The sequence below is a fragment of the Triticum aestivum genome, chromosome 5A (assembly GCF_018294505.1).
Source record: "Triticum aestivum cultivar Chinese Spring chromosome 5A, IWGSC CS RefSeq v2.1, whole genome shotgun sequence".
NCBI lineage: Eukaryota > Viridiplantae > Streptophyta > Magnoliopsida > Poales > Poaceae > Triticum > Triticum aestivum.
The window spans coordinates 90,317,471-90,330,241 of NC_057806.1; positions in this window are offsets into that span (position 1 = coordinate 90,317,471).

Here is a 12,771-nt window from a genome sequence, read left to right on the forward strand (position 1 = left end):
ATTCGACCAAAGAAAACATAGCGTTACTACCCTCTTGACCAGGTTTCTTCAAACATAGGTGTATTCGATAAAAGAGAACATAACCTTTCTGGGTCATCCTACCTATAACCAGCTGCTTCAAGTCCATTAGGTAATCCTGATTGACCCGCCGAACTCTTAACGATCAGTCTTTAAGGCGTATTCGACCAAGATATGAGCTCGTTAAGGTTAAAACACCGGTTTGTCATGTGAGAGCACGCCTTACAGATAGTCAGGATAGATCCATGCTTCATAAGTCGCCTTCCTTGAAACTTGGTTAAACCTGTCTGTTTGCATGATGCTACTCTGACCCCGCGTACTCCTGATAAGTCTATCTTTGAGCAAGACCTGACTTTATCTGGGTTCAAATATCGATTGGGTACTGTGAGTGCTGGCTACAGAATGCGAGGATACTCCAGTGGCTCAGGCTAGTTTCATTGAAGTATTTTGTTATCATACACATACATCATACATTGCATCATACACATGCATCATCATACATTGCATCATCATTACATCATTATAACATGCATCATATATGCATAGATATACTGGTTTATATTACAGGAACCGGTTTTCAGGTCAGGTTATATTATTCAAATCTTTAATAGCCAACATGGCTGGATTTTATTATGGTTATCAATAACCAATATTATGATTGAGGTTTTCAATTATCAATGGATATAATTTATTCTACGATGGAAAGAGTAGTCCTGAGTCGTTGCAGGCTTCCGACCCGGTATTTGGGGGCTACATTATTCAAGTTGAGATGACATCAAATATGGAAGTCCCATGTCACTGCCAGCATGCACCAGGGCACTTGGGGGCTAATGCAAGTCATTTTTTGCTCCCGATGATGGTGTCTTGGACTAGGGGGTACTCACCACGTGGTCTCTCGACCAGCTGGATCGAGCCGAGGACCCCCATGATGATTCACTAATGGGCCACTTCAGGCAGCCCATGCCGAATACATGGAGGATTCCACAAGACTTGGTGCACCAGACAAGGACTCCTCTAAACCCTAGGCCTACGGTGCATATATATATCGAGGCCAGACAATCTCATATTCATTAGATCAATCTCGTGGTAGATACATGTACTCTGTACTACACTGTAGCGACCCGACCTCAGACGGTCAAGTTTATGTGCTTCAGTGTCATCCCTGGATCGGTAATGCTGACACACACAGTACTTTGAAGGATTTATAACAGAGTAGCAATCACACACTTATTACAACAAATGTCTCAAAAGAGAACTTATTACAATAAATATGGCTTAAGGCCATCTAAATACGATAACAGGGGAAGGCTTGGAAGATAAGGTGACTCCATCAACTCCAACGGCATAGCTGAGTGCATGACAAACTACCTACGGCATCTTACTCGTCATCTGAAAATTCTGCAACATGATACGTTGCAGCTCGAGAACGGGTCAGCACATGGAATATGCTGGCAATATAACACAGTAGAGCAATGAACAGATGAATGCTATCACTACATGCAATATGGCTGGTGGAGGCTCTATGGTTATACTGTTTTTGTGAAAAGCCAATTTTTCCCTACAATAAAGGAATATATTTTATTTAACTATCATGGTATTTGAAATATCATTGAGAAGGTTCCTCTAACTCAATCCCAATTAAAGTAATCATTAACCCAACAAATTAATTTAGAGTGATGAGATCAAAGCAATAATTCAAGTACCAGATACTCAAGATGTCCATAACCGGGGACACGGCTAACCATGATTAGTTTGTACACTCTGCAGAGGTTTGCACACTTTTCCCCACAAGACTCGATCTCTTCTGTTGGATTTCTCGCACTTCAAGGTGTTTGAGAAACAGATGGCCGAGACATAGTCTTTCAAAAGCATTAACTCTTTACTCTGGGTGGACCGTTACACCTGATTTCCCCTACATCTACTAGCCCACCACTGAAAGGGGTCACACAACATACTCAACTATGCCAGAGCCCATAATGGCTTGTGGCTGCATACGGAAGTTTCTAGCATGAATAATCTTATGATCCCTTTGAGCCTGGGTGGCGGACCGTAGGATGATCACACGGGTACTCCGCGATATCCTAGGACAACACTAGATTCTTCAGGTGCCCACAAGCAATCCACCCAGATGTGTATTAAAGTTGCCATCTTAAGTTGAAACATTAATTAACAATCTCACATCTGTCATATGGATACACTCAAACCCAAACCACGTCTACGAGCATAGCATAGCTATATAAGCATAACGTAGAAGTAACTCCCAAGGGTTTGATAATAAAAGGCAATAGGTTCCTACCTCATCAACTACTTCCCAAACCCACATGTTAAGAGATCCTACCCATGCAATGTGTGAGGGTTGTAACTAATGCATAAAACTGGGTATCAAGGGGTATGATCAAAGTGTTACTTGCCTTGCTGACGATCTGCAAATCCTAGAGACTCGTAGTAGCACGCTTCGCACTCCGAGAATTCTATCACAAACAAACAATAGCATACATAAGCAATCAAGCAAAGATGCACGGGTAAATCTCAAATAAGAAGATCTAACCAGAAAGTTCAACTGAAGAACTCCGGTTTGCAAAAAGAATCAAATCAAACGGAGCAACGAAACTCAAACTGCGAAAGAAACAAGATCCGATTACTAATCTGGGCTAAAGTCAAATTTTACAGTACCAAAATCTTGTTTAAGTTGGTTAAACAGAAAGAGGGCTTCGAGACGAAGCTCTAGGCGCTTGTTTCACCCGATTTGGATAAACGAGCGAAAAGATATACTAGAACGAAGATTAGGGCAGAAATCACGATCGAAAATAATCGCGAAAAACCCCTGGAAAAAAACGAGACGAACAGGCTAACGAACGAACATCTGTTGTCTGCGGCTAACTGACGAACAGCATTCGTTAAAACAAACGTATGGACGAACGTCCGCTATTTAACCGAACCGAAAAAAAACGAAACAAAACGGATCTAAAACAAAAAAGCGAGATCTAGGGTTTCGAACGGAAAAAAACCGAGCGGCTTTCTAGCGAAAACCGGCGGCGGCGGGTGGCTACCTCGGCGAGGTCTGGCGGGGTCGGCGGCGGCTCCGGCAGGGTTGGCGGCGGCGGCGGCGAGCGGATCCGGCGGCGGGGCGGCGGAACGGGGCGGCGGCGGCGCGGCGACGGCGTCGGCTGGCGGCGGCGGTACGGAATAGAAAATGAGGCAGGGTGCGGCGGCTGGCTAGGGTTTCGGCGGCGGGGCGGCTTATAAAGGCCGGCCGGGTCGGAGTCCAGGTCGGACACGGGCCAGTTAGGTCGGTAACTCCTTTTTAAAAAAAATCCTGACGTGGAAAAACAAATAAAAGAAATACTAAACGGACTCAAAAATCCCGAAATAAATTTTCACGGTCCTGTAATAATATTTCGGACAAAGTGAACATTTATTTGGGCCTCCAATGCAATTTTGGAAAACACATATTTTTTCCTAATTCAAATAAAATAGCGATAAAATCCAAATAAAATCATTATTTGATTTTAGTATTTTTTTTCCAATATTTCATTTATTTTGGAGAAGTCATATTATATCCTCTCATATATTTTTAATATGAAATATTTTCCGAGAAATTTTTTAATTAAAACCAAAGTGATCCTTGTTTCGATATTTGAGAAAATTCAAATATGAGAACTATGAAATCCCCAACTCTCTCCGAGGGTCCTTGAGTTTCTTAGAATTTCGAGGATCGCAAAAACGAAAATGTAATAAAATATGATATGCATGAATGATCTATGTATAACATTCCAAATTGAAAATTTAGGATGTTACATACACCCCATATGAATACAATCAAAAGCAGGACGTAGGGTTTTACTTCCATCAAGAGAGTCCGAACCTGGGTAAAATCCCGTATCCATGTTACCATCACTCCAAGACACCTAGCTTAGGACCCCTACTATAAGATACGTTGGATTTAACATCGACATTAGTGTTTTCATTGAAAGCCTGCTAGGTGTCGCCACGTTGTGATGGATCTTCAACAGACACCAAATTAGGTGTTGTAGTTTCTATTTTTTTCAGTTTGCACGGATCAATTCTTTTGCAAAGATATCGATGCCGTTTTGTGCTATATTTTCTGCAGATCGGATTGGCCTCTGCATGTACAAGATATCTTGGAGGAAGGCATGCAAAGGTATACGGACGCCAGACGGCAATGCGCGTCTAGAGCAGCCGCGGCACGAGGCGTGGAGGCCAAACCCCGCGCCATCGCAGGGGAAGGAGTAAAGTCTATTTTAAATCCTGAATTTGTAGAGGTGGTCTGAATCAGACCCTGAACTCTGAATCCCTGAAGTCGACACCCTATATTCAGTGATCCCGGCCAATTCAAACCCTGACTCTATTTGTCACACCAGGAAAAGGACAATCCCGGCCGGGATAACCTACTTCTCTCACTGACTATTCAGACCCACACGTCATATCCATCTTCTTCCCCTTTTCTATCTGTCTCTCTCACCTCACGACAGATCTGTTAAAAAAGCCTGACTACATAACGAAACGAGCACGGCCAACGTGTGCACGCTTGCTCTGATCCGACACCGGCCGCGGTAGCTAGTAAGGTGGCTGAGTAGGAGCCATTGTGCTTGTGCGGCTCTGACCAGAGAAGAGCGTCGACAAAGAAAGGGGAGGAGCGCCAATGACGGGCAGCGTGGTAGCAGGTTGCGCCTGTGGCCGGAGTGGAACGCAGGGGGCGTGGACTGCAGGTCGATCTCGACGTTGACGTGTGGGTCCTGGGGAGGCGAGTAGGATGGCACTGGAGCACCGTGGAGGCCGATGTCGCGGCCTCGGCGAGGAACAGGTCCTGGAGCACGGCGGCCGGCGCCAGTAAGTCGTCGTTGGTGTACGTATCAGCTTTCAAGGTCAGGACCTGGAGTACGCGGGCGCTTGAGCTGGCGCCGGTGTTTGCTGTTCGGTCGATTTCCTCACTACATATACATACAAACTACCTGTAGTGCCTAAGCAGCTTGATCGATTTCCTAGGCACGCAACGCACGCACTCGTACGTAGCTAGCTTTGCACTAGCCAGCTACATGCGCATACACGCCTGGGCGCAGGTAGGTTGACCTCGCCGGAGCACACGCGACACGGCCAACATTGTCGCCATTTGTCGTGAAACGGGTGTGTTGCAGTTCAAGTCCCCGTCTCACCGCTGCGGACCTGCGGTTATATCATGGCTAATGCAAGCTTGCGCGCGAGAGGAGACCTGCTACAGCCGCAACCTTCTAGGACCGGCGTGACCTGGCTTTTCTTTTCAAAACAATGGAGATATTATACGGGGAAGAGAAAGGAAGGAGAAGAGAGATTTGGGCCAACATAGTCAGCTAGAGTAGTGTGTGATCCCGACGGGGATTGCCTTTTTCCCTGTGTGCCAAACAACATCGAACAGGCTTAGGGTTCAGATTGACCGGAATCACTGAATACAAGGCGTGGACTTCAAGGATTTAGAGTTCAAGATTTGATTTCGACCGACTCTACAAATTCAAGGTTTAAAATAGAATTCGCTCCAGGGGAAGTCCGGGAGCGCTAGGGATGTACTGCCCCTGGCTACTCGATCGGGCCAGGCCCGTACGCTAGAGGAGCAGCAACGGATGGACCTACTTTATACAAAACAAAAAAACCTACCTGTGGTGGTTCGACCGAGGAGCTGGGGCAGGAGTAATACTGCCCAAGCAGTGCACACGGGCTGACAATTGCTGGCAACGCACAGGCTCATCCGATCCCCTTTCACTTTTTTCTAGTATTATTTAATTATAAGATAGTCTATGCTCTTTGTTAATCATCTGTCTTTTGTATACTTCCGGCATGCAAGTATACTAGTAATAACGTGGAGACAAGGACCACCAAACACAACCCCACAGAGAACGTATCCCATGCAACGAACGAATCGGTGCACCAGATGCTCCAGCGACTTCTGGTCCGTTAGATTGAGAATGAAGGGACAAGATCTAGGCACATGTTGGGTTGCTGGCACTCTTGCAGAATGGACCTTATGTTCTCTCTAATTGAACGAACTGAGCATGTCTCTCTTCCTCGCTTCTCTTGTACTTTGGGAGATGGATTACCAAATTTCAGCGCTGCCGTCTCTCCTCTTTTGTACCACCTGAGCTCCCCCCGCTCTCTATTGTAACAATGTAGTGATCTCCATGTTTCAGATTCAACATCACCGACCTCTAAGACGAACGCAAGCGTCGAGCGGGCTCGTTGCAGGTGTGCCGACAACGTGGTTTTTCTTCCGGGACGTCGGCGCTGCTACCGCTGTATAGGAGCCGGACATCTGTTGCAACTCAAGGATCCAAAGCATGCTCTCTTCTTTCCTTTGTGCATAGATCATATCCAGATGTTTATTATCTCAATTTGTTAATCAATTTCCCCTGATTCGTTTCAAATATATATGACAAATGCTTCCTAAATAAAATGATATGTAAGTGTTGCTCGGATGTTTTGTAAGATCACCAACAAGACTTGAAAAGTTTAGATAATAGAACACCCGGAGGTGGTTGTTTATTGGGTACAACTGTCAGAAACTAACTTGTATAAGATGCAAACGTAATTGTAAACTTTTATCCCCCAGTTACAACAGTTGACTGCCAAAGCAACATTGGGAAGTGCTCCCCTGTTATGAGCCTGCATTTGTACATAATTTACATGCACCTTGCAAACTCTAAAATAAGGTTTATACATGATGCTTAGTCTTGGAACCAATATATGGAAGAAAAAAGTATCTGCAAGTTATGTTGAAGGTCAGGGGCACATAATTTTTCTTGTGATTCACTCTATATATCTTGAATAGAAAGTGTGCTTACTATGTTGGACAGAACCAGTTTACAAGTCGTTCTTGTTCTTATTCTATTACAACGTTCTAGTATGTGATGAGAGGTCATGCTGAAGATGAGAGTGATTGATTACTTGAAGACCTTTAATTTCTGATTTCTATCCTTTTCTACATTGATGTTTTCCGTAAAGTATGCCAATATTGTATATATTTAACACTGAATTTCTGATGCCAATTGTTTGTGTTACGTTATATATATCCATGAGGGGTATAAGTTGCATGTTTCACCCAGAAATTGTCTATTCAAATTTGTTTTTTCCTCTTCCTACTTTATAAACATATATTTTCAGTGAGTTTTAGCACGTTAAGGGTTGGTGCCTAGATTCAATTTTAAACCGTACTCTAACATATTCTAAATTACCATTGGCACCGGTTTCCCATGTATGGCCAGCCATGAGCCCGGCAGTGAAATTTCAACTCTGCCTCCGTAGCCTGCAAGCGGCTAATCGGCCGACGAGCATGAGGCCACCTAGCTTAGCTTTAGCGGGAGGACAATAGCAGTATCCTTCTTGGGACACAAGCATCGGCACCCTCAAATTCTCTACTCGGCCTCGCTGCCGGTGACACACACGGACGTGCCAACATTGTCATCGTGGTGTCATGACACGGCCGTAGAGCTACCCGGCTCCTTGCCGCCATCATTGTCGGGCCCGTAAATTTCATCCGCGCCTCGTCCATCTCCTTGTAGCCGGGCTCTAAATCCGCCTGATACTAGCTGTAGAGCCAACGGTCACGATGGATGTCATGTGCAGAGCGGTAGGAGAAGAGAAGAGCCCCCTACTCGCCCACTTCCATGTCCAGCGCGATGGCCGCGCCGGCAACGGGTAGCTCCTCTATGCGCCGGTGCTCGTCGAGGAGGCGGAGATTGTAGGCCTGTTCGGCCCGCGCCTGCCAGAACCCCCCCCCCCCCCCCCCCCCGCTCCTCCAGCACCATGTCGGTGTAGTGAGCACGGGCCTCGCCCATGGTGATGATGGCATTGGTCGATGCGGATGTAAGCAACAGCTCCTCGTCGGCTGTCTCTACCATTGGCGTGTCTGTAGCGTCGGCTCCTGCCAATCTGCTGCAATGACGGGGATTTCCTCCTTCTGTTCGGATGAGAGGTCGTCCCAAGAGTCTTTGGAGCTCGAGGAAGCCATGGCGGGTGTGGTGCGGAGTGGAGATAGAGAGTGGAAGAGGGTGGATGGATGTGGCTGTGTTGTCCGTCTGGGGTTTAAATAGCAGGCAGAGGGATGGCCAGGCAGAGAGGTCCTTAATGGTGGGCAGTAGGCGAACGGACGGGTGGCGTAGGAGTAGGTTTCTCAGCAACCGGGCACGTTTAATGGAGGAAGGCGAACAGACTGGTGTCGTTTGAATGCAGGGAGACGTCGTGTGCATCGGGAAGCAGCGCGGACGACGCTCTCGGGCGACGCACCGCTTCAATGCTAGCTCCAGTGAGAGGCTGCGTCGGGTCTAGGCCGGCATGAATGTGGTGTTGACGCTCTGTAAAGGCGCTCACTAGCATCGGCGGGAAAGCATACGGACGAGGAAGAGGGTTTTTGGATGGGCCACGGTTGCCAGACACGGGCATGGTAGCGGTACGAGCGCTCGCAAAGCCCTCCCCCCAGTTTGTCATTGGTTTCTGGGAAAAAATGTGTCCGAACCGCCGAACGGACCAATGCAGAACCATGTTGGATGGCAAAACACGTCCGAACCACGTGATCCGGACGGATGCAGGCAGTTTGAGGGTCGGCACTATAGATGTCCTAAGTTGTATGTTTCTGAAAAAATTGCACGTTGTGAACTTGTGCACCGCCTAGTAGTATTTATGCCAGCAAATACAAAAACTCTTTTCCGGCGTCCTTTTCTTTTGTAATCTCTACAAAATTTATATACTGATTGGTGTACTAGGGGCTGGTCATAATCCTTTTGGGGCTGAAAAATGGTTGCAGGCTATGCACCACTACAAACATATTCCCTACCACGGGAGCGGTGCTAACTAAAATGAACAATTAGGTACTGATCTTTGTAGCGGCTTAAGTTAGAACATATTTATCTACCTGTCAGAGGTGTGCATGCCGGCGGAGAACGCTCATATGAGCGCGCGAATCCCTTCACTAAAAAAATATTTAGGCACATGGAGTAGGTGCATGACCATTCAGACTTTCCATCGACTTTGGAGAAGCATGAATTCCAGGGACTTTGAATAGAGTTGCAGGGTTCCACCCCATAGCCAGACCATCACTCCAACGACAAGCGCCACCCCCATAGCCCTCCCCTCACTCAACACTCCGTGCCACCACACCACATAGCAAGTAGCCATCCCCTTGCTACAACTCTCGCCAGCACCTCTCGTCATCTACCGATTTGGCTCAGAAGGCCCGACGCACCTCCGTGGACGCCGTGGTGAGCGCCGATGTGCTTTGCCAAGGCATGGACAGAAACTGATGCGCACTGTATTCGAGGTCAAGAAGGTAAGAATTGACCATTCCATATCCGTGTCGTGCAGGTGGTCACGTGTTGCGTGCACAAGGCATAGCCTAGGCTGAGACATACTCTACACACAAGCAGGAGGCCCTCGGCTGCGTCGCATGCATGCGCCAGGTTCCCTGAAAGACTAATGGACACTGAATATGCGCGCGAAAGCTGCATGTCTTGGGCATGTGTTATATCCGTCAGGGCATCGCGTGCATGGAATAGAGCGAGTCTTGCATGTGCTACCACATGCATCCGACTGCATGCATCAGATGGCCTCGTCCCGCTCTTGGATTTTTCAGCGTTAGCATGCATGCACCGTTTAGTATTATCTAGGCTCTCAGCGTTCTGTCTCCGTTTGCATTGGTATCTGGCACGTTCCAAACGCGTATACTCCTACATCAGAACAAAAGTACACGGAAAATCATGTTCTTACATAAATATCTTACAAAAATCCATATCTATCACTAGTTTGTTTTAAATTGCCACTGCTCCCACGACTTTAGCAACCGTCGCTCCAATGAACTGTTGCATTCGCGTGCATGGACTAGTTTGTTTGATGCGTGCTCGTCCCATACCTTTATTGATTTTAGCAATTGTCGCTTCAATGAACTGGTACGTAAAAAAATTTGTAGAACATGTAGGTCTGAATTGCATTGCTCTTTGCAAAACTGCTACATTTTTCTGTGCCCTTAGGTCATGCCAGATAATGTTACCAGCCCAATGATTTGACTTCTATCAGTCCATCATGTTGCGTTCCGATGCTTCCGGCACATTTGGCTAGGTTGCCATCAGCACAAAACGTATAACTGAAGACGAGCACGCACCAGAAAAAAGAAAACGTACGTGACCAAGAAAGTGTCGACCCTTTCCTGCACCTAGAACCCTTCCTGGGCTGGGAACCGTTGACACGGGCCTGAACACTGTTGCACAACAGGGGTGTCAGCCTATGGGCTGGGCCTACTGCCTATGCACATGCGTTTGTGGACCACTACCGGCCCAAAAAGGAAATAAATTCCACACTCTCAAAATGATGGAAAAGTTTGGAGGCAAAGAAATGGGACCAGATCCCAAGAAGAGCATGTGGCTGAGATTGCCATCTCTGGAGAGAAACAGAATAGCTCTGCTTTTCCGTATATATATATATATATATCCGTATATATATATATATATATATATATATATATATATATATATATATATATATATATATATATATATATATATATATAGACACACACACACACACACATAATTAGTTTGTGATGCAATTTCCACATCATAAACTGGATTATTGACCATTGCTACTCAGTCAGTTGATGCTACTGCATGTTCTTGTTGTTGATAAAAATATAACCAAACATCCATAATGATGCATCTAAGATGTTGGAACATTTTCTTGCACGTACATAGTTCAGATGCATTTCAAAGTGAACATGGCGCCGTTGGATTGGATATAGCTATGTCAAATCTGAAATGAGCTCGTCACCTTTAGCAGCAGCCAAAATACAGAAGGGACACGAGATGTACTGAAGAAAGCCTGTAGGCCTGTAGGGCAATGGATGCTGTCCCACTTCGCTGCATTCTGCAAACACGAGGACCGATATACAAAAGTTTTAGGTGACTTTTGCACATGCGCCAGCAGCCCACCTCGGGGCTGAATCTTGGCCATGTATTCTTCATCGAACGGCCCATATGCTGCTGGTGCATCAGATGCACTAATTCTCTTGTTGCACGGGATACTTCCTCCCACCCCACATGATGGTTGTCAAAATCAACATGGAGTGTTGATTTTGTAGTAATTGGAGCACACCTCCAAGATGTTATTTTCTATACGCAGCAACTGTCGATGTTTTCGGACAAATACCCGAGGGCAGCACCGAGCAAGACCACACGGAAGCACACGTGTGCACGGATCCAAAGGCATGTTGGCTGGTAAAAGCTACCCATGTTGGAATTTTACTAATAGGCCTTTGGCCCAAAGCCCAACTAAAATTCTGAAATTCTCTTGGCACATTCATGCACACATGTGAGTGGAGTGAGTGAGGCTAAAGTTTAGTCCCACCTTGAAAGTGAGAGAGAGTTGCACCTTTTTATAAGGTGAGCTCTTCTACCACTTGTATGAGAATGAGAATAGGAGACCTAGACGCGCGTTCCTCCTCCTCGCTCGAATCGCCACGCCTCGTCACGACGCGCCGCGCCGCGGGTTGCGGGATTGAGCCGAGCCGAGGATAGAGCTATGCACGTTGTCTATATTTTTGCTGCATGGGAAAATTAATGAGTCATTAATTAATAATTAACGGATGCGTTAATTACTGAATCGTTTCCGATTCTTTTGGATCGTGACGACTCGGACGTGGGGTTTACTCCCACGACCTACCCGGCCCGCAATATATAGTCAGGCAGATGTCTACCCTATCTACCGCTTCGTATGGTTTCTCACCACCGTTCCAGATCATTACGCTGCCAAGCTAGTCTTCTCCATCCCTCCTTCCGTCGTGCACCGCGAGAAGGGACAGCAGGCCTCCGGAACCCCGCCTCTCGTGATCCTGTACGGGAGAGGGGCGATCAGGTTTTTGGGGAGCGTACTCGCGCGACGACTTCGTGAACGACGACTTCTTCCCCGACCTCGGCAACCTCATCCTCGACGACATGGGCGACAACATCAACGCCGGCGGTGCTGCACCCGCTGCACCGTATGTGATTCTATCCTTCCTGTTCGAGATCGTGGTAGAATTCATGTTTCTAGTATGTGCCCTAGATGTGATATGTTCATCTGCTATGCTAGTTCGCATGATTAGTTTAATCTCTGCTGCCGTGGTCATGATTTATATTCTGTTTATTCGGATTAAATCTCGTAGTAATTTGCTCATATTTCTAACAATCCAAAAACCTGATTATAGGAAATTTACTCCGAGTGGTTTGGCTGCGCATCTGAAACCGCCTGCCTTTAAGGGGGTGCAATATAAGAGGTGGCGCACGAGAGCAGTCTACTGGTTTCAGACCATGGGCTGCTATGATGCCACCAAGGGCAAGCCTGAGAGCGGTCTTAATCCAGCACAGCTGGAAGCTTTTGAGAAGATCGATACCCTCTTTAAAGCCGCTCTTCTGAGTGTTCTTGATGACTCCATTGTGGATTCGTATATGTCGTTTGACAACGGCAAGGACATGTGGGCTGCGCTCGAGGCCAAATTTGGTGCCTCGGACGCCGGCAACAAGTTGTACGTCATGGAGCAATTCTATGACTACAAGATGACTGATGAGCGCCCTGTTGTACAGCAGGCTCATGAGATACAGTCGCTCGCAAAAGAACTTGAGTACTTCAAATGTGTGTTGCCGGACAAATTTGTTGCCGGAGGCATCATTGCCAAGCTTCCACCTTCGTGGAACAATTTTGCTACTTTCCTGAAACACAAGAGACAGGAGTTTTCCGTTGCGGATC